Source organism: Rhinopithecus bieti, unplaced genomic scaffold (genome assembly GCF_001698545.2).
Source record: "Rhinopithecus bieti isolate Rb0 unplaced genomic scaffold, ASM169854v2 scaffold_39385, whole genome shotgun sequence".
In the NCBI taxonomy this organism is placed as follows: Eukaryota; Metazoa; Chordata; class Mammalia; order Primates; family Cercopithecidae; genus Rhinopithecus; species Rhinopithecus bieti.
The window spans coordinates 16,963-43,535 of NW_016816111.1; the positions used below are offsets into that span (position 1 = coordinate 16,963).

The 26,573-nt window shown below is 50.7% G+C and overlaps 1 protein-coding gene and 1 long non-coding RNA gene across 5 annotated transcripts in view; both read left to right on the top strand.

The window, feature by feature from the left end:
* The first annotated feature begins 3,833 nt into the window (after window positions 1–3,833).
* On the top strand, window positions 3,834–6,771 carry LOC108516763 (uncharacterized protein ENSP00000382033). The gene is made up of 3 exons (XR_014485055.1): window positions 3,834–3,900; window positions 4,059–4,219; window positions 6,656–6,771. It is a non-coding gene; the product is annotated as an uncharacterized protein ENSP00000382033 (long non-coding RNA).
* Window positions 6,772–20,015: 13,244 nt separating this feature from the next.
* Window positions 20,016–26,573, top strand: part of EPN2 (epsin 2) — a 104,333-nt gene continuing 97,775 nt past the window's right edge. For all 4 annotated transcript variants that reach the window (XM_017854364.1, XM_017854366.1, XM_017854367.1 and 1 more), the window contains exon 1: window positions 20,016–20,216. The gene's annotated coding sequence lies outside the window, so the exon portion shown is untranslated. The remainder of the gene's footprint in view (window positions 20,217–26,573) is intronic.

The following is a 26,573-nucleotide window of genomic DNA, read 5'->3' on the forward strand; positions in this document are numbered from 1 at the left end:
CGTCCGCTAGCGTCCAGCTCCCTGGCCGCCCCTTCCCCGCCTCCTTCCGGCCGGGCCCCTGCTCGCATCCTGGCCTGCTGAGGCTGCGGAGCTCGGCCCGGCCTTCGAGAATCCCCCGGCGCCTTCCCGAGCCTTCTAGATGTATCTGGGTCAGATACGTCTCTCCTTCTCTCCCTCTCCCTCCCCTTCCTTCCAGCCCTTCATTCCCTCACTGCGGGCAGGCCCGCAGGCCCCGCGCAAACGTGGGGAAAGGTAGGTTGAGGGGGCTGTGTCCGATAATGGGCAGCCACACCCAGTAGGCCAGGCAGCTGCAGGAAAGAGGCTAAAGGAGTTGGAAGAGCTTCTGGGAACCCAGAAAAGGAATCAGGGAAGGCTGCCTGGAGGAGGCGACATTTAAGTTTGGACTAGAAGAGCAAGGCGGGTCAGACAATAGTTCATGTATTTACCAAGCATTTATTGAGCACTTACTGTGTTCAAGACCCTGGGGTTGGGGCAGGAGGCAAGATAACTGTGTCCTCATGGGTTTTGCAGTAGAGAAAACAGTGGAGGCAACTATCTCACAAACTCCTGGAGCTGAGACCACCAGAGGGGACAATAGAATGTTAGTTCCATCTTATCAATGAGACCAGAGAGGACTGGGATGAAATGACTTGCCCACAGTCACAAGTGGTAGAACTGGGATTCTAACCTGTGCTACATGGAACATGAGCCCCTAACCACAGGAGTCTCTGGCTTTTCAAAGCAAACACGCTGCTGCACACAGGAGCAGCTGCCAGCCTGCCCTGCAGCAGCCAAAGCCATGCTGCAGGCCCCACCGGGGGCAGGTGCTGGCAGAGGGGACAGCCAGTCATTGGTGGGAGACCTTGCCCTGGGGAGAGGCAGCAGCGGAAATTGCTGTGGGATGGTGGAGGCTGTGGTGGCCATGATGTGGTTGCTTCAGGGGCCCTGTGGTTCCAACCAGGGCACTGTGCCTGCCTCCTGTGGCTTCTTTACCCACAGAGAACCCTCACTGGGGCCATGTCCTGCTTCCTGGAGCTGAGATTGAGTCTGGGAGCCCAGGTGGAACCCTTCTCACTCTCTGGGGAACCCCCACTCTTTATCTCCTGGGAGGCTGGGCTAGCATTTGTGCCTTATAGAAGAGGAAACCAGGGTCAGAAAGGCATGATGGCTGGTCCAGGGCCACACAGCAGAAGGGCTGTGTCTGCTCAATGACTGAAGATATGCGGCTCTTTTCTTGATACTCCATCCATTCATTCATTCACTGTAACACGTGCACATATCCTCTGGGTACTGACTATTCCCTTGCACAGCAACCTGAAGCCTTCCAGCTAAGCTTGAGCACCTGAGGACCAGTGACTCTGCCTGGGGGCTTCATCCAGCAGCTGCAGCCTGCTGGCACCTGCCCCAGAAGGCCGCCGTAGTGCTAGAGTAGGCTGTAAAGTGCTATCCCACCAGTAGCCTTGATGTACGACTGACCTGGTGAGAGTTAGTGATAAACAGTTCCGCATCATCACCTAAGGTTCTCCAGCTGTCCATAGTGTTATGTGCTAATTCCCATACCCTTTATTGGCTTCTTCCCTTTCCTGTGTCATTTCCCTGACAACCTACACGTAATTCTTGGGATCGCATTCAAACCAAAACCCTTGCACTGGAATTTTTGTTCCAGACTGGGCTTCTGAGGGTAGCAAACGAAGACATTCATTTATTCAGTCTTCAAACACGATTGACGTAATCTGAGCCCGCCCCATGCTGGGCTCTGGGGATGCGGGCAAGATTCATAGGCGTTTTCCTGGCCTCCAGAGCCCTTTGCTTGGTGGGAGAGGCAGGAACAGCTTCTGATGATTCTAACCCAGTGTGGTTAATGACATTATCACATCATCTCCAGGGAGAGTGACCCCTTCTGCCTGGGAGGTCAAGCGGCTTCTCCAAAGATGTTCCCCTCCAGCTTGGCTTTGAAGGATGAGGAGGCGTTCCCCAGCGGGACCAGGGGGCTAAGGAAATGGCATTATTGGCAAAGAGAACAGCACGTGCAGACCAGGAGCAGGAGCAAGGAGGGGCTGACAGATGGTGGCACTAGGGATGTTGGCAGAGTCAGACCGTGCCAGACTTGAAGGCCAGGGGAGACCCTGGGACTGTGGCATGGTCATGGGAAATCACTGAAAGTTTTGGAGCAAGGGCAGGATTTGATTTTAGGAAACGCACTTTCTCTGGAAAGATCTACAGGTTTAAGACCTTCCTTCTTTATTGTAACTCCCAGCAAGTCAAGGGAGGCCACCCTGGTGCAGCTGAACTGCAGCATCGCTGTATGTGGAGCTCTTATTAACACTTCATTCACTGGGTCTTCACACCCTTGAGTGAGGTATCCTTTTTAGTAACTTCTTTTTGTAAGTGGGGAAACTGATGCAGGAACTCAATCAAGGTCCCATAGCTAGGAAGCAGGGGCATTGGGATTAGAATCCATGTTTCTTGGACAGGCACGTTGGCTCACGCCTGTAAATCTCAGCACTTTGGGAGGCCGAGGTGAGCGGATCACCTGAAGTCAGGAGTTCGAGACTGGCCTGACTAAGATGGCAAACCCTATCTCTACTAAACATACGAAAATTAGCCAGGCCTGGTGGCACATGGCTGTAATCCAAGCTACTCGGGAGGCTGAGGCAGGAGAATTGCTTGAACCCGGGAGGCAGAGGTTGCAGTGAGCCGAGATCGTGCCACTGCATCTAGCCTGGGCAACAGAGCAAGATTCAGTCTTAAAAAAAAAAAAAAAAAAAAAAAAGGCTGGGTGCAGTGGCTCACGCCTGTAATCCCAGCACTTTGGGAGGCCGAGGCGGGCGGATCACGAGGTCAGGAGATTGAGACCATCCTGGCTAACACGGTGAAACCCCGTCTCTACTAAAATACAAAAAATTAGCTGGGCGTGGTGGCGGGCGCCTGTAGTCCCAGCTACTCGGGAGGCTGAGGCAGGAGAATGGTATGAACCCAGGAGGTGGAGCTTTCTGTGAGCTGAGATCATGCCACTGCACTCTCCGGGGACAGAGCGAGACTCCATCTAAAACAAACAAACAAAAAAACAACAAGAAGAAGAAGCTGTGTTTCTTTGGCTTTAAGCCCATCCTCTACGTTGCCCCACTGCCATGGTTTTCAGAGGCTGGAGGGCTCCAGGAACCACCTTCTCTCCCCAGCACAGCCCTGGGGGTGGGTAGGTGGGCAGAGAAGGGACAAGCAGCCCAAGTCACAGCCAGGGACAGAGACAGCATGGCTTCTTTAGGAGAAATGAAGAAGCAGGAGTGTTATTCTTGGCCAGGATGGGAAACGGGTTGGAATCTTGGCTCCTATGCTCACTAGCCATGTGGTCTGTGGCAAGCCACATCCTCTCTCTGTGTCTTGACTTACCAATCTGTAAAATGGTGGCTCCTCATAACCCCCACCTCATAGGGCTGTTGTGAAGATTGCACGTACTGAAGACTCAAATTCTCAGTCCACTGCAAGGCACGTAGGAAGAACTCTTAGAATATTGTTTTATAGCCCCCATTTCGGAGTGGGTGGGCAGGAGCACAGACTCTGGGCTCCAATCCCCAAACTGCCATCTACTAGTCCGTTTGTGAGCTGGCTGGTAAATTCACCTCCCTGTGCCTCAATTTCTTCATCAGTAAAATGGGATAATAATGGTGCCTTCCTAGTTGGGTGGTTGTGAAGGGTAAATGAGATGCTACGTGGAAGTGCAGAGGAGAAGGGCTACCATAAGGGGCTCCATGTGGGTGCTGCTATTATGATTGGATACCTAATGCATGCTATGTGCCTGCATAGAGGAGTTGACCTTTGAGACCTGATTGTTCATGGCTGTTTCACAGATGTCGAAGGGGAGGCTCGGCAGGGTTGGAGGTTACCGGAGTCTCCCAGCTAGTAAGGGCGATGTCAGGACTGGAACCCCAGCCAGGCTGACTCAGACATCCCTGGGGCCTGCGCCTAGCAGGGCAACTGTGACTCAAGTTTGCAGGAAGAGGAGGAGGAGGGTGGGGTAAATGGGTGCTTGAGGGAAGCCACGACCTCTATTCCCTCAGAAATGGAAGTGCTTGGTGAGGTTTGAGGTGTCTGAGCCGAAGAGCAGCCAGTGACAGGCCTGGGGATCATCTGACACAGCCCACTTGACAAGGCCTTGGAAACTTTTAGTCTCTGCAGCAGCAACCGGATTTCAGCCTGGGCTTCGGACACCTCAGCCTGGGTACAGATGTGACTTGGGTACAGTCCTTTCCTGGCAGTGGAGGGGATGCCCAGGCTGGCACAGGAGTCTCGGGTCCTCTCTGACTCTACCCCAATCTGCTGTGTGATTTTGAGCCCAGGCAGGGACCCCTCTGGGCTCTGTTACTGGAGAAAAGACAAGTGGCTGGGACAGATGGGTCCCCAGCCCTCTTTGCCTGGAGGTCTGCGAGTTGGAGGGCTCTGGGGTAAAGCCAGAGCCAAGCCAGGGGAGAGCCTAGGCCACCTGGGCTCATGTCTGGTGAACAGGGTACCCTCTAGCCAAAGCAGGGGCAAGGCAAGGTACATGCCCCTCATATGGGAGCTGGGACTGACCCCCTCTCCCAGCCCTGCACACCTCGAGCACATGGCCTTGGCCCATCTGCCCTGTGGGTGGACACTTTCCAGCCCTGAGTCCTGGACTCCACCAATCAGCAGGAACCTAGACTCCTGAGGGGTGCAGCCTGGATGGGAGGTCAGGGAACTGGGTTCCTGAGCACATCTCTGAGCCATTCTTCTCTCCATTGGTTTCCCAAATGTGGACTGAGCACACACTGTGAGTCAGGCCTGAGCTAGGTTCTAGGGATGCTACTGTCAACAAGACAGATGAAGGTTCCTGCCCTCATGGAGGGGAGGGAGACAATAAGTAAATAAATAAATTCATGATGTAATGTCAGCCAGGGAGCGATGCTGCTAAGCAGGGCGGGGGGGGGAGTGACGCTGGCTGGTGTTGGGGAGGCACCGTTGTAGTAGTCAGGAAGACTGCTCCGAGAGGCAGACTGAGGGAAGGACGAGGGACATCTAGATGTCTGAGGGAAGGACCATTTGGGCAGAGAGAACAGCACAGGGCTCAGTGTGTGTGTGGGGGGGCGAGGGTGTAGGGGGCTCCATGTGCAAGGGTGCCAGTGGGGAAGGGGGGCAGGCTGTGAGTGGACAGGGCTATAGACTTCATTCTAACTGCGACACAAAGGACTTGCAGGGTTTGGGAGGGGGACATGATCTCATTTGGTCTTCCCAATAACCCCCTGCCAGAAAGAGACAGAGCTCCAAATTGCAGTGAGGAAGCTGAGGCTCAGAGGACATCCCAGCACATGTCTGGGTTGTCATATCATCATTGGAGGAGCTGGGACTCAAACCCAACTCTGAAAACTTTTGTCTTCAGCTCCGTGATAACATTGTGTGAGGTGCCGGGTGCAGCTCCCAACTCCTCCCCGCCCAACCACCACGCTCTGTCAGCCTGTGGTCTACAGAGTGACTTCCAGCAGGGATGCCTTGCCTTCTTTTTTTTTTTTTTTGAGACAGGGTGTTGTTCCATTGCCCAGGCTGAAGTGCAGTGGTGCCATGATAACTCACTGCAGCCTCAACCTCCTGGGCTTAACTGATCCTCCCACCTCAGCCTCTCAAGTAGCTGAGGTTACAGGTGCACACGAACACGTCTGGCTAATTAAAGAACAATTTTTTCCTTTTTTTGTAGAGATGGGATCTCATTGGGTTGCCCAGGCTGGTCTGAAACTCCTGTCCTCAAGTGATCCCCCCATCTCAGACTCCCCAAGTGCTAAGATTGACCCACTACTCCCATTTGGGATGCCTCATCTTTTATCCCTTTACTCTACAAATAATGTGCTTAGGCTTTGCTCTCTGTGGCCAGAACCTTGCAGGGGTGAGAGACACAGGTAAATGAGAGCTGGTCCCAGCCCTCCCTCAGAAAGCTGCTGGACCACAGGGTGGCAAAACAAGCTGTCTGTCACATCCAGGAGCAGGTGCTATGAGGATAAGCAGCCAGAGAAGACCCCTAACTTGATCTGTGGCCATCAGAGAAGGCACCCAAGGCAGGATGCCTCCCTGAATCCTAAAGCCAATTAGCAGTCAGCCAGGAGAGCTGCTAGAGGGTGTCTACAGGGGAGTGGAGAGGATGTTCCAGGCAGAGGGAACAGCAGACTGGAAGGCTCAGAGGTGAGTGTGAGCAGGCAGTCTCAGGGACCCTAGGCAGTTGGTGAGGCTGCAGTGCTCAGGGGAGGTGTGCCGACAGGTAAACTGTCAGGGCCAGGTCCCTGGGGGCTGGCTTGTCCTTTCTGCCATTGTCTGAGTGAGTGGGTGACTGGTATCTAGTGGCCCAGATGAACATAATGGAGATACAATTGTGTTCTTCTTTCTGTTCAGTGCCTCTCAGTTAAGCACATTTGCAAAAATTAATAACAGCATATGCTTTTACATCCTCCACTTAAATTTCCTTTGGAGTAAAGAAAGTAATGGAGGGAAAGGAAGAACAGCAGGAAGGAGCGAGAGAGGGAGAGAGGGAGGGGAGAAAGAAACAAATGAAGGAAAATAATTCGGGGGAAAAATTGTCCTTTTCTGGGCTAAGATAGCCCCAGCCTTTGCATTTTCTCACCCACTGAGTTACCAGCCTCCTGCCCTCTTTCAGGACTGTACATCTTGGCCTCTTACCTACTGTGTCTGCGTCAGCCTCCCTCACAGCCTGATGGCCCCTGCGGCAGCCCCACCCCAGTTGTAGGGGCTAAGAAAGCTACAGTTGCATGAAAGAGCAGAAGTGTGTGGGAGGCAGAAGTGGCGGGGAGAACCAGCCTGGAGAGGTGTTCCGAGATCTCTAGACCAGCCAGTGGATCCTGATGCCTCACATGGGTCAGCTTTGTCTAGAGCCCCTTCCAGCATGGAGGCCAGCCCTCCTGGCATTCTTCTAATGACACTGAGCTATGAGTTATGTGTGCCAAGTCTGTGCTGGGTTTTGTACCAAGTGCTTTCCATTCATCCGTTCAGGGTAGTGAAGCAGGTGGCTCCAGGATCAGAGAGGAACAGGGACTTGTCCCAGGTAACACAGCTGGAAAGTGGCTGAGTCTAGATTCAAACCCAGACTTCCTTGTCTCTAGGACCTGTATTTTCAACCACTGCCTATGCCTCTATAAGGAGCCAGCTTATGGCTATGTTCACACAAAGAGAAAAACATCCAAATGGGAAGGCTGGAGAATTCAAACAATCTTCCCACATGTCAGTCCTGTTTCCCTCTCCCTTCAAAGAAAGTCCTGGATTATATTGAAACAGGGTCTTACTCTGTTACTCAGGCTGGAGTGCAGTGGTGTGATCACAGCTCACTGCAGCCTTGATGTCCCTGTCTCCCTGACCTCAGGGGATCCTCCCACCTCAGCCTCCTGAGTAACTGTGACTATCCCTAGTAGCTGAGACTATAGGTGTGCACCATGCCATCACCCCTCACTAATCATTTTACTTTTTGTAAAGACAGGTTTTTTTCGCTATATTACTCTGGCTGGTCTTGAACTCCCAGGCTTGAGTGATCCACCGACTCCCAAAGTGTTGGGATTACAGGCATGAGCCACTGCACCTGGCCTGATATCTCAGTCTTGATTTGTACCTTTTGCCCAAAATGATCGAGTGTAATGCAGGCCAGAAGTGGTCAGGGGGCAGGGACAGTCCCCAGCATGGTGGCAAGTCTTCTTTCTGCAACATTTTTAGAATACAAGCATGCTATTCCACACAAAACATGATTGGGAGGGCACTGGATGAATACAACTAAGATTTAAGTATTATTTCAACAAATATATACAAAGAGCTAAATCAGTATCAGGAAGTAGTGGAGAAGCACTCAGAATAGGTACAGATCTCCACAGCTGTAAGAGTCTTGTTACTTTTTGGGAGGCCGAGACGGGCGGATCACGAGGTCAGGAGATCGAGTCCATCCTGGCTAACACGGTGAAACCCCGTCTCTACTAAAAAATACAAAAAACTAGCCGGGCGATGTGGCGGGCACCTGTAGTCCCAGCTACGTGGGAGGCTGAGGCAGGAGAATGGCGTGAACCCAGGAGGCGGAGCTTGCAGTGAGCTGAGATTGCGCCACCGCACTCCAGCCTGGGCAACAGAGCGAGACTCTGTCTCAGAAACAACAACAAAAGAATTTGGGCCGGCTGTAGTGGATCACCGGAGGTCAGGAGTTCAAGACCCGACTGGTCAACATAATGAAACCCTGTCTCTCCTAAAAATACAAAAATTAGCTGGGCGTGGAGGTACATGTCTGTAGTCCCAGCTACTCGGGAGGCTGAGGCAGGACAATCACTTGAACCCAGGACGCGGAGGTTGCAGTGAGCTGAGATTGTGCCACTGCACTCCAGCCTGGGCGACACAGCAAGATTCTCCAACTCAAAAAAAAAAAAAAAAAAAAAGGCCGGATTACAGGTGGCTCATACCTGTAATCCCAGCACTTTGGGAGGCTAAGGCGGGTGGATCACCTGAGATTAGGAGTTCAAGACCAGCCTGGCCAATATGGTGAAACCCAGTCTCTACTAAAAATACAAAAAAATTAGCTGGGCATGGTGGTACATGCCTGTAATCCCAGCTACTGGGGAGCCTGAGACAGGAGAATTGCTTGAACCCAGGAGGGGTAAGTTGCAGTGAGCTGACATCATGCCACTGCACTCCAGTCTGGGCAACAGAGTGAGACTCCATCTCAAAACAAACAAACAAGCAAACAAACAAACAGAATAAGGCAGTTCTCTTTTGATGGATGTGCAGCAATCTCCAAGCGTTACACTGTCAATGATAAAAGCAGGAGGCTGTGTGTGGAGGGAGTTACTGTTTGCATGTGTGGGGGTGAAGGAGATACATACAATAAGATTGTGTCAAAATCTCTGTTACACTGTAACAGTGATTGCCTTTAGGGAGGGGGCCTGCAAATCAGGGGAAACAGCAGGAGAGACTTGTTTTTAACCATATGTCCTTATGCACTGATTGAACTTTTTTTCTGTGCGTGTTTTTTTTCTTTTTCCTTGAGATGGAGTATTGCTCTGTCACCCAGGCTGGAGTGCAGTGATGCGTTGTCAGCTCACTGCAACCTCCGCCTCCCGGGTTCAAGCCATTCTCCTGCCTCAGCCTCCTGAATAGCTGAGATTACAGGCATGTGCCACCGTGTCTGGCTAATTTTTGTATTTTTTTGTAGAGATGGGGTTTCCCTATGTTGCCCAGGCTGGTTAAATGCTACTTTTTTTTTCTTTCTTTTTTTTTTGAGACGGAGTCTCGCTCTGTCGCCCAGGCTGGAGTGCCGTGGCCGGATCTCAGCTCACTGCAAGCTCCACCTCCCGGGTTTACGCCATTCTCCTGCCTCAGCCTCCCGAGTAGCTGGGACTACAGGCGCCCGCCACCTCGCCTGGCTAGTTTTTTGTATTTTTTTAGTAGAGACGGGGTTTCACTGTGTTAGCCAGGATGGTCTCGATCGCCTGACCTAGTGATCTGCCCGTCTCGGCCTCCTAAAGTGCTGGGATTACAGGCTTGAGCCACCGCGCCCGGCCTGAAGTGGTTATGTTTTAACTCTCAAACCAAGCTGAAAGTTTTAAGTGTGTGAAACTTGTCTGTAAATTTTCTTAAGAAGCAAGCACAATGCCCTTCTGAGGCAGGAGAGGGGCTACAGCTTTCTCAGACCACACCAAGAGTCTCTTGTAGAAAAGTGCTGTGAACATTTCCAAAGAAGGGGCGCTCTGAGAAGACAGCAGAGAATAGTGGATAGATGCTGGTCCCTGGCTCTGACTGACATGTGAAAATCTCAGCCTATCAGGTGGGCCACCAGCTATTGCCCCTCTCTGCACCTTAGTTTACTTTGCTTATCTGTTAAACAGTGATAAGTGTGCCTGTCCTACCCTGTTGCAAGGATCTGTCAAGAAACGAGCCAAGACCAGGTGCCGTGGCTCACACCTGTAATTTTAGCACTTTGGGAGGCCGAAGCAGGCGGATCACTTGAGGTCAGGAATTCAAGACCAGCCTGGCCAACATGGTAAAACCATGTCTACTAAAAATACAAAAATTAGCTGGGCATGGTGGCCTGCACCTGTAATTTCAGGTACTACGGAGGCTGAGGCAGGAGAATCACTTGAACCTGGGAGGTGGAGGTTGCAGTGAGCCGAGATCTCACCACCGCACTCCAGCCTGGATGACAGAAAACAAAAAAGACATGAAGCCGGCCGGGCGCGGTGGCTCAAGTCTGTAATCCCAGCACTTTGGGAGGCCGAGACGGGTGGATCACAAGGTCAGGAGATCGAGACCACTCTGGCTAATACGGTGAAACCCCGTCTCTACTAAAGAATACATACAAAAAACTAGCCGGGGCGACCTGCGGGCGCCTGTAGTCCCCCAGCTTACTTCGGGAGGCTGAGGCAGAGAATGGCTAAACCTCGGGAGGCGGAGCTTGCAGTGAGCCTGAGATCCGGCACCTTGCACTCGCACAGCCCTGGGGCGGCAGAGTGAGACTCCTCTCAAAAAAAAAAAGAAAAAAAAAAAAAGAAACAAAAAACTAGCCGGCGACGAGGCGCTCCTGGTATCCCAGCTACTTGGGGAGCGAGCAGGATGGCGTAAACCCGGGACGGACTGCTGAAGCTGAGAATCCGCCACCGCACTCCAGCCTGCGAACAGAGGCAACCTCGTCTCAAGCATAAGCCGGTTCTGTTACTAAACATGCATTAAATGTTAACCATATTTTAACTAATTTCTTTCTTTTGCGGGCCTGTGTTTGGTTTTTGTTGTTTGATTCGTTTTTGTTTGGGTTTCTTTTTGGTCGGCTTCTCATCGGCCACGGTCAGGTGGAATCTGGCCTATCTGTAGCCCCCTCCGGGTTCACGCGGTTCTCCGCCTTCACCTGCCAGTAGCTGGATTCGCCCACACCCCACGCCCTTGCTAAATTTTTTCTATTTTTTTTTGTAGATGGGTTTCCATTGTGTTGGTCAGCTGTCCCCGGGAAACTCCTGCCGTTCTCCCGCCTCCAGCCTCCCTGCGGTTAACAGCATGACCAGCCCGCGCCCAGTCTTTTTTTTTTTTTTTTTTTTTTTTTTTTGAGACAGAGTCTTCCTCTGTCACCGAGGCTGGGAGTCAGTGCGTGATCTTGGCTACTGGTAACCTGGTGCCTCCCGGGTTCAAGCCATTCTCCTGCCTCAGCCTCCTGAGTAGCTGAGATTACATGTGCCCACCACTACACCCAGCTAATTTTTCTATTTTTAGTAGAGACGGGCTTTCGCCATGTTGGCCAGGATGGTCTCGATCTCCTGACCTCGTGATCCACCCACCTAGCCTCCCAAAAGAGTGCTGGGATTACAAGCGCGAGCCACCGTGACCGGCTGGTTTGTTTCTGAGACAAGGTCTCACTACTGGACCCAAGTGATTCTCCCACCTGTCTCCCAAAGTGCTGGGATTACAGGTGTGAACCACCAGGCTCAGCCTATGATAACTATTTCAAGTCAGAATTTGACAAGTTGAAGAAAACTTTTTTTTTTTCTTTTTTTTGGGACGGAGTCTTGCTCTGTTGCCCAGGCTGGAGTGCAGTGGCATGATCTTGGCTCACTCCAACTTCCACCTCCTGGGTTCATGGGATTCTTCTGCCTCAGCTTCCCGAGTAGCTGGGATTATAGGCGTGCACCACCATGCCTGGCTAATTTTTGTATTTTTAGTAGAGATCGGGTTTCGCCACATTGGCCAGGCTGGTCTCAAACTCCTGACCTCAAGTGATCCCTCCACCTTGGTCAGCCTCCCAAAGTACTGAGATTGGGATTACAGGTGTGAGTCACTGTGTCCAGTCAAAAGCATTTTTTTTTTCTTTTGAGAAGGAGTCTCACCCTGTCCCCCAGGCTGGAGTGCAATGGTGTGATCTTGGCTCACTGCAACCTCTGCCTCCTGGGTTCAAGCGATTCTCCTGCCTCAGCCTCCCGAGTAGCTGGGATTACAGGTGTGTGCCACCACGCCCAGGTGATTTTTTATATCTTTAGTAGAGACGGGTTTTCACAATGTTGGCCAGGCTGGTCTCGAACTCCTGACCTTGTGATCCAGCCACCTCGGCCTCTCAAAGTGCTGGGATTACAGGCGTAAGCCACCGCGACCGGCCCGAAAACATTTTTTAAATGGCCCATCTTGTTTGGAATCTTCACCACTTTGGGAAAAAACCTAAAAATTAATGGAACAGAAATGTGCCATAAGATCAGAGACTAGATATTGAGTGGATGGTATTTTTATAGTTACACATTATGCTCTAGGGAGAAAAAATGATGAGGGTCATTGAAGCAGAATGATCAGTTTATTAATTGATTTAATGAAGACTGAAAGTATGAAAGTTTGGAACTATCAAAAAAGCTAAATGGAAACCATTTGAAAATGGGGTTAATCTTAGCACTCTGGGAGGCTGAGGCAGGAGAATAACCTGAGGTCAGGAGTTCGAGACCAGCCTGACCAACATGGTGAATGAAACCCTATCTCCACTAAAAATACAAAATTAGCTTGGTGTGGTGGCGCATGCCTGTAATCTCAGCTACTTAGGAGGCTGAGGCAGGAGAATCGCTTGAACTCGGGAGGCGGAGGTTGCAGTGAGCCAAGACTGAGCCACTGCACTCCAGCCTGGGCTGGAGTCTCTTTTGAAACTTGGTCTCAAAAAACAAAACAAAACAAACCAAAAAACCCCACAAAAAAACCCCAGAAAATGGTGTTACTATCAGGAATCTGGATACTGACTAATGAAAATGCAGGTGGACTGGGTGAAGGAGAAAAGGGAATTCATTAGTGTGGTAGGTACTCCTGGTCACCTGCCAGCATTTGTTCTTTTCCCAACTCCAGGAGTGAGCCCTGATTTGACTAAGCCAATTACCCTTAATTCCCCACATTACCCTCCCATGATCCAAGTTCTTCCATTCAGAGCTAGTTTGCTGAGCTAGGAGAAAGAGATGCTCTCTGTTTTTATGCTGTTGTTGTTGTTGTTGTTGTTTTTCCTCCCTTCCTCCCTTCCTCCCTTCCTCCCTTCCTCCCTTCCTTCCTTCCTTTCCTTCTTTCTTTCTTTTCTTTTCTGAGATGGAGTCTCGCTCTGTCACCCAGGCTATAGTGCAATGCTGCGATCTCGGCTCACTGCAACCTCCACCTCCCGGGTTCAAGCGATTCTCCTGCCTCAGTCTCCCGAGCAGCTGGCACTATAGGCACGCGCCACCACACCTGGGTGATTGTTGTATTTTTAGTAGAGATGGGGTTTCACCATATTGGCCAGGCTGGTCTCAAACTCCTGACCTCGTGATCTGCCTGCCTTGGCCACCCAAAGTGCTGGGATTATGGGCGTGAACCACTGCACCCAGCCTGCTGTTTTCCATCGCGTGACCACAGATCTGAGGCATGGATGTGCCACAGCCAATTTGCAGCTAGTCAAGACACCAGCTGAGGAAAATGGCCACATGTCCAAGAGGCATACGTCAAAGAATGGGGCTAGAGCCTTGATCGCACTGCACTTGAACCCTAGCTCTGGAAATTTTGGTTAAATGAGCCAATTGATTTCAATTATCATTTAAGCCAATCTGAGTGGGGTTTTCTTTTCTTTCTTTCTTTCTTTTTTTTTTTTTTTTTTTCTTTTTTTTGAGGCAGGGTCTTGCTCTGTTGTGCAGGCTGGATGGAGTACAGTGGTACAATCACAGCTCATTGCAGCCTCAACCTGCTAGGCTTAAGGGATCCTCCTGCCTCAGCCTCCTGAGTAGCTGGGACTACAGGTGAGCACCACCACATCCAACTAATTAAAACAAATTTTTTTTTTTTGTAGAGATGAGGTCCCACTATGTTGCCCAGGCTGGCCTCCTACTCCTGAGCTCAAGTGATCCTCCTGTGCGGAGCACCAAAAGTGCTAGGATTATAGGTATGAGCCACCTCACCTGGCCTGGGTTGGGTTTTTTTTTTTTTTTTTTTGAGAAGGAGTCTCACTCTGTTGCCAGGTTGGAGTGCAGTGGTGCAATCTGGGCTCACTACAACCTCTGACTCCCTGGTTCAAGCAATTCTTCTGCCTCAGCATCCCGAGTGGCTGGGATTACATGGCCAACATGGCCAGCTAATTTTTTGTATTTTTAGTAGAGATAGCGTTTCACCATTTTGGCGAGGATGGTCTCGATCTCCTGACCTCCTGATCCGCCTGCCTTGGCCTCCCAGAGTGCTGGGATTACAGGCGTGAGCCACCACACCCGGCATTTTTTTTTTTTTTTTTTTTTTTTGAGACGAAGTTTTGCTCTCATTCCCCAGGCTGGGGTGCAGTGGCATGATCTCAGCTCACTGCAGCCTCTGCCTCCCAGGATTCAAGTGATTCTCCTGTATAAGCCTCCCAAGTAGCTGGGATTATAGATGCATGCCACCACACCCGGCTAATTTTGTATCTTTAGTCGAGATGGGGTTTCACCATATTGGCTAGGCTGGTTTCAAACTCCTGACCTCAGGTGATCCGCCTGCCTCAGCCTCCCAAAGTGCTGGGATTACAGACATAAGCCACCACATCCCAGCCCCTAGAATCTTCTTTTTTCAATGGTTTCTGTAGAAGTCCTGGGCTTGTGGCCGGGCGCGGTGGCTCAAGCCTGTAATCCCAGCACTTTGGGAGGCCGAGACGGGCGGATCATGAGGTCAGGAGATCGAGACCATCCTGGCTATCACGGTGAAACCCCGTCTCTACTAAAAACCACAAAAAACTAGCCGGGCGACGTGGTGGCGCCTGTAGTCCCAGCTACCCGGGAGGCTGAGACAGGAGAATGGCGTGAACCCGGGAGGCGGAGCTTGCAGTGAGCTGAGATCTGGCCACAGCACTCCAGCCTGGGTGACAGAGCGAGACTCCGTCTCAAAAAAAAAAAACAAAAAAAGAAGTCCTGGGCTTGGCTTGAGATTCATTGGTCTGCCACGAGTCAGGTGCCCATTCCTGAACCAGTCACTGACCAGGGAGAGAAAGCTCTAATTGACTCAGGCTCAGAGCTGGAAGGGAGGAGGAATCACTCCCTTCAGCCTATACAGATTCTTGCTTTTAGGCATGGTGGCTCATCCCTGTAATCTCAGCACTTTGAGTGGGTGGCTGAGGCAGGGGGATCAACTCCAGGAGTTTGAGACCAGCCTGGACAACATTATGTGACCCTGTCTCTACAAAAAAATTAGAAAAAATAGCCAAGTGTGATGTAGTCCCAGCTACTTGGGAGGCTGAGGTAGGAGGATTGTTTGAGCCTAGGAGATTGAGGATGCAGTGAACCATGATTGTGCCACTGCACTCTAGTCTGGGTGACAGAACAAGACCCTGTCACAAAAAAAAAAAAAAAAAAAAGGCATGGTGGCTCAATCCTGTAATCCCAGCACTTTGGGAGGCCAAGGTGGACAGATCATCTGAGTTCAGGTATTCAAGACCAGCCTGGCCAACATGGGCGAAACCCTGTCTCTATTTAAAAAAAAATAGAAGGAACGGATGTGGTGGCTCATACCTGTAATCCTATCACTTTGGGAGGCCAAGGCAGGTGGATCACCTGAGGTCAGGAGTTCGAGACTAGGCTGACCAACATTGTGAAACCCGTGTCTACTAAAAAAATACCAAAATTAGCTGGGCATGGTGGTGTATGCTACTCAGGAGAATTGCTTGAACCTGGGAGGTGGAGGGTGCAACGAGCCAAGATTGCGCCACTGCACTCCAGCCTGGGCGACAGAGTGAGACTCCATCTCAAATAAATAAATAAATAAATAAATAAATAAATAAATTTAAAAATACAGAAATTAGCCAGGTGTGGTGGCACATGTCTGTAATTCCAGCTACTCAGGAGGCTGAGGCAGGAAAATTGCCTGAATTTGGGAGGCGGAGGTTGCGGTGAGCTCTGCGCCACTGCACTCCAGCCTGGGCAACAAGAACGAAACTTCGTCTCAAAAAAAAAAAGTTTAGCTTTGGAGTTTAGGCTTGGGTTTTCCAGGGTTACCACTTTTTAGCTGTGTTATCTTGGGCAAATAATGGAAGTTTTCTGAACCTCATCGGTAAAATGAGGATAACGGTAGTCTCAGCTTCTTAGGGTTTTTATGAGGAGGAAATGAGATACTTCATGCAAAGCATTTGCACAATGCTCACTACTTTGTTGTCATTATTATTATTATTTCCTTCCTCCAGCACCTGCACTTCCAGGGTGTCAGCACAGGTCCTTCCTTCCCAATGAGCTAGAAGGAAACTTCCTCTTGTGAGAGCTGTCATAGCTCTTTCTCTTGATTGTCTATGTGGCATTTGGTTTCTGCTCATGTTCATGCTGCTTAAGCTCATAATTTCTCTGTCCTTCTAGACTTCCAGCCCCTAGAGGGGAAAGGATGACTCCATTCATTTCAATGTCCTTAATAGAAGAACTGCCATCAACACCCATCCAGTGCATTTACAGTTTCCAAAGCATTTCTTCCTCTGCCTTTTCACCTGAGCCAGAATGCAATCCTAGGGGAAGGGAGGAGTTATTATTCCCACTTCACAGATGGAGAAACTGGGGCCCAGGGAGGGGCAGTGACGTGGTCAAGGTCAAGCAGAAAGTCGGTGGACAAGAAATTAGGTGTTTCTGGATTGTCAACACAAGTTTCTTTTTGTGGGACAAATAGTTTTGAATATAGATTTCAAGCCTTTGGTGAAGACCCCGGGGAGCCTGTTCTGCACCTGTGCTAAGTGATTCTTTTCACTCAGCATGCAGTCTGTCCCTGTCTGCTGCCTGCCAGTCTTTCCTCCAAAGTCCCTTCCTGCTTGAAACCCTCCTTCCCTAACCCCAGAGACACCCCTGGCATGCACTGCCAGCTCTTTCTTCTGAAATATACCTCTCCAACCAGCCCCATCAGTCTGCCCCATTATCCACCTGGAACCAACGTCCAAACCTCTGCAAGGGCAGATGAGAATGTCTCCTCCAGCCCTGTTTTCCATGGACTGCTTTGGGTATGGGTGAAATGTTCAGCTTATCCTGCAAGTTCCTCTGCAAGATTGCTTATGTGCTGTAGACTCATAGAACCTGGAATTGAATCCTAGCCCTGCCACATGCTGCCTCAGTTTCCGCATCTAAAATAGGAATAGGGCTGATGACATCAAGGGATATCATGAGCATGAATTGAGAGAGGAATGCTAGGGGGCTGACAGGCTTCAAGGAGGGGGTCCAGGAAAGAGAAATGACTTCGAGGAATGCAAGAATGTCTCCTCTGACCTTGCACATGGGTGGTGGTCTTCCAGCCTCAGGACACTCTCCCCCACTTCCCAAGCCTGGCCTAATCTAGTATTCTCCAACTCACTTCCTGTCCTGTAGGTTAGCTCATCATCTCATTATCTGTACCCAGTTCTCTTTCTAAGCTTGCATGTTATCTGTGCGGCTACACACACTTGCTAGGTGGGTGGTGAAGGGAGTATTAGGCTTTGCATATGGAAAAGTGGGCCTGGGTGGCCAAGCCCCAGCATCTCTCCAAACCTCAATTTCTTGTCTGTAAAATGTGAACAGTAAGAATGTGCACCTTGCCGGGTGCGGTGGCTCATGCCTGTAATCCCAACACTTTGGGAGGCTGAGGCAGGTGGATCATGAGGTCAGGAGTTTGAGACCAGCCTGGCCAACATGGTGAAACCCTGTCTCTACTAAAATACAAAAATTAGCCAGGTGTGGTGGTACGTGCCTGTAATCCCAGTTACTCGGGAGGCTGAGGCAGGAGAATCACTGGTTGCAGTGAGCTGATACTGTGCCATTGCATTCCAGCCTGGGGAATAGAGTGAGACTCCATCTCAAAATAAATAAATAAATAAATAAATAAATAAATAAATAAGTAAGTAAGTAAGTAAAGAATGTGCACTTGTGGAATTGTGGTAAGGTTTTAGGCCAGCACTGGTCAGCGTGGTAGCACCTAGCCACATGTGGCTATTTACATTTAAATTAATGAAAGTTTAATAAAGTTTAAAAAATTCAGCCCCTCAGTCTCACTAGCCACATTTCAAGTGCTCACTGGCCTCCTGTGACTCACGGCTATCCTACTGGACAGCACGCAGAAAGAACATTTCCATCGTGGAGAGAAGTTCTGCTGAACAGTGCTGGTTTAGAAGCATCACGCCTGTACTGTGCATCAGCTATGTGCTATAACTCATCTGCCATTGTAAACTCAGGGCAGAAGCACGATTGCAGTGTGAACTTCTGCTTTCCTTAGACATGTGGTAAAGAGGTGAGGCTCACAAGGAATGTTGGACTGGTCCAGGGCATTCTCTGGGATGAGGTTGGACCAAGTTCAAAACGGGGAGCTCCAGCTTCTGCTGCAAGGCAGGCACATAGAGCATGATTCCCTTTGCCGGTGGAGAAGGGACACCAAGCAGTGGGAAGGGTGGTTACCTGGAGAGTGTTTCTAGCATCTAGAACTACCAGTGTTTGACTTTTCTCTTTTTTTTTTTTTTTTTTTTTTGTTTTGAACGGAGTCTTGCTCTGTCGCCCAGCTGGAGTGCAGTGGGCCGGATTCTCAGCCCACTGCAAAAGCTCCGGCCTCCCCGGGTTCACGCCCATTCTCCTGCCTCAAGCCTCCCGAGTAGGTGGGACTTACAGGGTGCCCGCCTCGTCGCCCGGCTAGTTTTTGTATTTTTTTTAGTAGGAGACGGGTCCACCGTTTATTAAGGCCAGGATGGGTCTCGATCTCCTGACCTCGTGAATCCGCCCGTCTCGGCCTCCCAAAAGTGCTGGGGATTACAGGCTTGAGCCCACCGCGCCCGGCCCCAATGGTTTGATTTTCAAAGGAAAAGTGGGCCATGGTTTGTTTGCAAACGTGTTAAAAGCCTTCCATTTTTTTTTTATTGTATTTTTTTTTTTTTTTTTTTTTTGGCCAGGAGAATGAGATTCCAGGGCAATCCCTGAGGTTTTGGGAAGCTTAAGGGGATACCTGTGTCATTCCCTGATTCTCATACCAGGGGAAGGAAGGGTAAATCTGAGGGCTCAGAAGGAAGTACAGTGACTTTTTAAAGGTCCCTCCAGTGGTTAGGGCGAGAGGAAGACCTTCTCGGTCCACCGCTTCCCTGAGCCAGGGGGCTAAAGCACAGGTGTGATGCTCATCCAGGCGGGGGATTGGTGTCCCTCTGCCCACCTAGCAAGGGCCCTGAACCTCATGGCTCCACGCCCCTCGGCTGTGAGGGCTCTCTGCTGACTCCGCAACCCTGATGTGTTGTGTACGTCAGTCTTTGAGGTGCAGGGCCTCCAGTTCTGGCCCCTCCCAAGTTCCCGGACTCTCATTCGAGGGCCATTTGGGGTTGTCTCATTTCTGTGCCCAGCACAGGGGGCCTTTTGGCCACCAACAAGGGAGGGTCCTTGTGGGTGCCTGCCTGTCAAGGGTTCCGTTTCAGCCATTTAGGTAAAACCCCCCTTTGCCCATCTCGTGCCTTTTAGGTTAAACCCCTGAGCAGGCCTAAAGAAAGCCTATAGACTTTTCTCCGGAGTCGTTTTTGAATAATATTTTATTGGACGTTGAGATACACGCCGGAAAAGCGCACCCAGAATCCAAAGTGTATTCCCGCATCTTCATAAAGTGAACACCCACTTGTTAGCCTAAAGAACCCAAACCCTTAAACCCAGCTCCAGCGCAGGGCCTGGCCCGCCTTCCAGTCTTCTTACACTTGAACAAAGATTTTTGAGTGGGAAAAACCGGCGGGCCGGAGCTGAGTTTCTGCTTTTGACGGGGCGGCCGCCGCGTGCTGCCCGGCCGTCCAGTGTGGGGCCGTGAGTGTGCACCGGGTGGGAAGGCTGAGGGGGGCTCAGGAGTGCGCGGCGTTCGGTTATTTATAATTTGTCAGGGCTGGTGTCGGCGCTCGGGATTGGGGGTTGCTTGGGGCGGCGGGGGCGGTCGACTGTTGGGACCGCTGCGGAAGGGGCTGGCCGTCTTGCGTTGTGTCCCGGAGCGCAGGAGGTCAAGGAGGGCCCGCGCGTGGGCCACAAAGGGCGGGGGCCCTGGGCGGTCGCAGGGCGTGGGGCCTGGCGGGCATTGGGCGTTGGCCTAGGCGGGCTCCGGGTGGAGGGGTCTTGGCGGGCGCGCGACGCGTCCGGCGCGCCCCCCCTTCCCCGGCCACCATGTTGGCTGGTGTGGGGGTGGTCAACACGGAGGCCAGACAGCGGCGGTGGCGGCGGGCTCCCGCGGGGCTCCGGGGGTCCGCCTCCCCAGCGCTGCCGGCGGCCGCAGCGGCGCACCCACGCCGGCCCGGAGGAGCAGAGGTGAGCCAGAGCCTGTGGGGCTCCGGGGCCAGAGCGAGTCACCAGGGCGAGGACCCTCCCCGTCTCCAGGGCGCGGACGCCCCCAGAGCACAGGCTCTCTTACCTCACCAGCTCCGCCAGGGCATGCACCCTTGCCGCCCCGCTGGTCCTTACACCAGGCTCTGGGGGATTCTCTTCTTTCCAACCAGGCCCCGCCCCACGGACTGGAGCATGACCCCCTCCCCATCTGGATCTAGCTTTCCGCTTCAAGGATCTCCTCCGCCTTACCCGTCCCTATCACGGAGCACCTCCTTTTATGTCCCCAGAGTCCAGGGCTCCCCTTACTCCCTCCTCAGGTCCTGGAACCCCCTTCATCTTGGAACAACCCCGCCCCCCTCCCCAGAGCACGTTCCTCCTCTCCCCGGGCCCGGCGCCCCTTCCTCCTGATCCCAGCCTGGTCTCCCGCCCGCCCCCGTGCAGAGCCCGGCCCGGGCGTCCTCCGGGAATCGGGGGAGGGGTCGTTTTTTCTGTCCGGGATCCCGCCCGTCTCACCTTTCCTGGGGCTGTAGCGGGGCCCCTTCCGTCCTCGCGGACCAAGCTCCCCACTCCCCAGCCCCACCCCACGAAACAGCGGGCACGGGGGCGGAAGAGCCAGGCTCCAGCTGCCTTTTGTTCCGCGTGGGATGGCAGAGACCCACCCGGCCCGGCCGTCCTGCTCGGCTGATCCGGGTGGGTGAATGGGTGCGTGGGGGCTGGCTGGCCTCTCCTCAGGAGACTCTTTCTCTCTCTCCCTATGGGGCGGCTCCCCCAGAGTCGAGCGCGTTGGGAGGCTGGCCTTTGCTAGAGGAGTCGGTGCCAACAGGTTTTTGTTTGCGACCTGAAGTTTGCCCAGTGGCTTTGCCTGGGGCAGCTTGAGCTCCCTGTGAACCCCCCCGGCAGGAGCTTGTGGAAGGCCATTTCTCCGCCCAAGGACTCCGTCTGGGCGACTCCTTCACAGTTGTGCTGCCCTGGGGACGTATCTAAAATGTGCGCTTTAAGAGCGGAGAGGGCTTAACCATTATTAGGGTTTAGATGAGGGAAACTGAGGCCCAGAACTGCAGTTATTTGCCCAAGGTCACTCAGTGATACTGTGTCAGTGCAGAACTGGAAGCTAGGGCTCCAGGGCTCTGTTCACCACGTTTAATAACTTTTTTTTTTAGGGAGATGTTCAGGACCCTACCTTCCCCTTTATTTTTAACATTTACACAAGAAAGTGGGCAGGAAAATATGAGAAGTAATGAGTTCTTCCTTTTCATCTCCAGAAAATACCCTGTGAAAGAACGAATTGGAACAGGGTGTTAAAATGATGGGAAAAGGTGAATTTTAAGAATCCCAGCTTCCTCTCATTATGTAATATAATGAAGATTTGGCAGAAAACGTGCTTCTTGTAGTTCTAGATACACATTGCTAGGTGCTGACAAAATCTTATGCTGAATCTGGCACAGCAGTAATTGAGTTAACACTGATAATTAAGTTTTCATCTGTATTTATGAGTATCAAAAGGGACTACAATTTGCTTCTGAATGGTACTTGTTCGGTGCTTGTTTTGGGGGCAAGTGATTGTGTTGGGGAAGCGCACCTAGATTTTTAAATCTTTTATTTATTTTTTTGAGGCAGAGTCTCACTCTGTCACCCAGACTAGAGTGTAGTGGCACGATCTCGGCTCACCGCAACCTCCGCTTCCTGGGTTCAAGTGATTCTCCTGCCTCAGCCTCCGGCATACCTGGGATTACAGGTGCATGCCAGCCACCACGCCCAGCTAATTTTTGTATTTTTAGTAGAGACGGGGTTTCACCATGTTGGCCAGGCTGGTCTTGAACTCCTGACCTCAGGTGATCCGCCCACCTTAGCCTCCCAAAGTGCTGGGATTACAGGCATGGGCTAGCTCGTCCGGCCTGAATCTTTTATTTATCTGTATTTTTACTTTTACATTTTAAAAGTTTGTTTCCCTAGTTTTAAAATTGGGCTAGTCATCTTTACCAGTCTCACTGGGCTATTCTTTTGTAAGCATGGAATGAGATACTGATTATTAAAGATTTTGGTAAAGTGTAAGTTACTGTAAGGTGTGATTCAGGACTGCGTCCCACAAGTCCCTGGACCAGGAGCCAGTTGGGATTGTCTTGTGGGATGTACTAAGTTCCCCTGGTTTACAGAGGCTTTTTGCCTCTCTGAAGCCTGAGCTGGCCAGATGGAGAGCTCTGTGGAAAACTCTTCCAGCAGTGTGTGTTGGGCCAAGCACTCGAGGTGTGAAGAAATGTAAAACTTCCAAGTGATAATATCTAGCTTCGTGTATGCAGCCTTGAAAAATGACCCAACCTTTGTAGAAATTCTCTGTATCACTAACCCTCTTCCATAATGAGCGGAATATTTCCCAAGAATTGGGATTCTGATAAGAGTCCTGCAAAAGTTGGAAAGTTTTGGGACTTTTTTTTTTTTTTAACTTTAATTAGGAGGAGCGGCAACTTTCAGTTGTGAAGTGAAGTACTAAGAGATTTTTATGCATGGAATTGTCCTTGTCATACTTTTGGAAAGTGCATTAAAATTTTCTAAGTTTTCTGGCAGTTCTCACTGTTCGCCATAACCTTTCTGTCTAGCTTATAGGGTGTGAAGGACCACAGTTGTTGTCATTTTATGGCATGTATACCTGGTGACCCTGAGACTTGGAGAAGTCAGAGGGCTGGATTTGGGGAATTTTTTTTTTTTTTGAGACGGAGTCTCACCCTGTCACCCAGTGACAGTGGTGCAGTCTCGGCTCACTGCAAACCTCTGCCTCCTGGGTTCAAGCGATTCTCCTGCCTCAGCCTCCTGAGTAGCTGGTACTACAGGTGTGTGCCACTATGCCCGGCTAATTTTTGTATTTTTAGTATAGATGGGGTTTTGCCATGCTGGTCAGGCTGATCTTGAACTCCTGACTTCAAGTGATCCACCTGTCGTGGCCTCCCAAAGTGCTGGGATTACAGCCATGAGCCACCATGGCCGGCCTTGGATTAGGGGAAGTTGAGGCTGGAAAAGATGTAAGGAATTATGTAGTTTGTATCCCTTTTTGTCTGCTGGACTTTTGACTCACATATTCGGTGTAAACAGACCTTTTCTGTGAATACTTTGCCGGCTAGCTCCCCGATGTTTGGCCCGTTTTTCTCCGATGTCCTACCTTCACCACCCCACACAGTCTGTTGATGCACTTAACACTACATTGGCCGTGTATCTGGGGCTCTTGTGACACTGTGACATCTTGGAGGCCAGTGGTCACCCTGTCTTTACTTCTCCAGTGTCAGGCTCAGTCTCTGATAGACAGTAGGTGCTCAGTAAAGGTTTGTCATCTGTATTCCTCGAGGTAGGGGAGCACTTTTTTTTTTTTTTTGAGACAGAGTCTCGCTCTGTGGCCCAGGCTGGAGTGCAGTGGCCAGATCTCAGCTCACTGCAAGCTCCGCCTTCCGGGTTCACGCCATTCTCCTGCTTCAGCCTCCTGAGTAGCTGGGACTACAGGCGCCCGCCACCGCGCCTGGCTAATTTTTTGTATTTTAGTAGAGACGGGGTTTCACTGTGGTCTCGATCTCCTGACCTTGTGATCCGCCCGCCTCGGCCTCCCAAAGTGCTGGGATTACAGGCGTGAGCCACCGCGCCCGGCCGGGGAGCACATTTTTATGGCTTGATTACTGCAGGCTCTACTGTTCTGTCGCACTGTTGTTGAAATCACTACTGTTGGTCCAGCAATTGTGTGTCAGTTGCATAGGTTTATCCACCTCATCTGCAGGTGAGGAAACTGAGGCCTAGGGAGTTTAAGGTACATGCTTGAGGTCGCACAGCCAGTAAGTGATTTGAACAGATCTGTTGGACACCAAAATATTATACTTGTTACCGACTTCGAGGACCAGGTCTCATGGGGATGAAGAGACACACTGCAAGTTAACAGTGGACTGAGGGAGGTGGGGTGATATGATTAAGGTGGTTGAGGATGGGAAGAACACATTTGTTTTTTGTCATATGCATTGTGAAAAGAATGTTTATGTCCATCTGTTGAGTTTTTGAAAATTGACAAACTTGCTGGGCGTGGTGGCTCACGCCTGTAATTCCAGCACTTTAGGAGGCCGAGGCAGGCGGATCACCCTGAAGTCAAGGGATCCAGACCATTCTGGCCAACATCGTGAAACCCCATCTCTACTAAAAATACAAAAATTAGCTGGGCGTGGTGGCGCATGCCTGTAGTCCCAGCTACTCAGGAGGCTCAGGCAGGATAATCGCTTGAACCTGGGAGGTGGAGGTTGCAGTGAGTCGAGATCGCACCACTGCACTCCAGCTTGGTGACAGAGCAAGACTCTGTCTAAAAAAAAATTGACAGACTTTCTGATAAGTTCATCAATGGAACTTTATGGCTTAATTAGTTCATTCAAGTTAACTAAAATAGAAACCTAGAAAACAAATACAGTGAAATAAGCATATGTTGAAAGCCATTTCAGCAGCCTTTTTTTTAAACCACCATAATTTCACATCAACACTTAACATAGGGATTACCACCCATTTGTGAGTAGAAAAACTGAGGCTCAGAGAGGTTAAGTAAGCTGTGAGGAACTGGCACAGCCAGGATTCAGAGTGAATCTGTGTAATTCCCAGGCTTGGGTCCCTTCTGCTCCACCGGCCCCTGTAGAAGGCCCCACAAAATAATAGGTATTCATTTAAATTACAGGATAAATTTGTTGTGTGAAACTCACCACCAAGTTTATTTAGAAGGTTGGGAATTGTGAATAACGAGATTTCTGGCTCTTTCCTAACCTTAGAACCTTTGAAAACACTGTGGTTTGAATGTCAGTAATTAATGGATCATTTTATTTTAGCTGAGAGACACTAGATTCGGTGTTTGATTAAAAAAGAAAAAAGCCTAAGCCAGCCACGGTGGCTCATGCCTGTAATCCCAGCGTTTTGGGAGGCTGAGGTGGGCGGATCACTTGAGGCCTAGAGTTTTGGAGACCAGCCTAGCCAGTGTGGCAAAGCCCTGTGTCAAACAAAAAAACACAAAAATTAGTCGGGCATAGTGGCATGTACCTGTTGTCCCAGCTATTCAGGAGGCTGAGGCAGGAAAATCACTTCAACCTGGGAAGGGGAGGTTGCAGTGAACCTCCAGCCTGGGTAACAGAGCAAGACTGTGTGTCAAAAAACAAAAACAAAAAACCTGCCTTCTTTTGAACCATATCTGCAACATTGTTAAAATGCTCCCCATCCATGCATTGGATTCTCTCTGTGACTCATTCCCCTAGTACCTAGGTGCTGGAGCCTGCTTTGTTCCTGGGCACAGAAAGTCCTTTTCCTGATTCAGTTTCCTGTTGGTCCTGGTCTAGTCAGAGTGTACTTCACTTTCAGGCCCTCTAGAGACAGAACAGGTATCTTAATTCTCTTTCTGTTCAAAGCAATATAAGGAATTGGACGTGCAAAGGGCTGTCAATAGAGGAACTCCCCATCTTCTCTTCATGGTAACCCTGCTGATACATAGAACAGGGAAAAGTAGGCTCATCCTGGGAGATGGCTGATCGTTTAGGGCTAATGCATGATGTGGATTTAAAAGCATTTATAATTAATCACTTCTGAGTGCAGGCTTCTTCCTCTGGGTCCCGACCCTCTTAGGTAGTTGCACGTTGCAGCAGCTCGATAGCTGAGAACACCAAGTGGTACAGTTAATTTGGCTTCAAAGGCCATGTGGCAGATAGCTTTGGAATGAGGTGTGGGTACTTATGGGCCTCCTGGCTGGGTGACTTTGGGCACTTTAGTCACTGAGCTTTGGTTTCCTCATCTCCAAAGGGGGGCTCATAATCGCTACTTCATGGAATAGACCAGCCTTTTTTCTCAAACTCCAGTGCGCAGCAGAAGCACCCAGAGGGCTTGCTGAACATGTGGCCGGGGCTCCACCCCATTGTTTCTCATTAGGGAGGGGAGGCCTGAGAATGTGTCTTTTTTTTTTTTCTTTTTAAGATAGAGTATTGTTCTGTTGCCCAGGCTGGAGTGCAGTGGCGCGATCTTGGTTTACTGTAACCTCCACCTCCCAGGTTAAAGCGATTTTTCTGCCTCAGCTTCCTGAGTAGCTGGGATTACAGGTGCATGCCACCATGCCCAGCTAATTTTTTTTTTTTTTTTTAGACGGAGTCTCACTGTCTCCCAGGCTGGAGTGCAGTGGCGCAATCTCAGCTCATTCCAAGCTCTGCCTTCCGGGTTCACGCTGTTCTCCTGCCTCAGCCTCCCGAGTAGCTGGGGCTACAGGCTGCCGCCACCACGCCCGGCTAATTATTTGTATTTTTAGTAGAGATGGGGTTTTACCATGTTGGCCAGACTGGTCTCAAACTCCTGACCTCA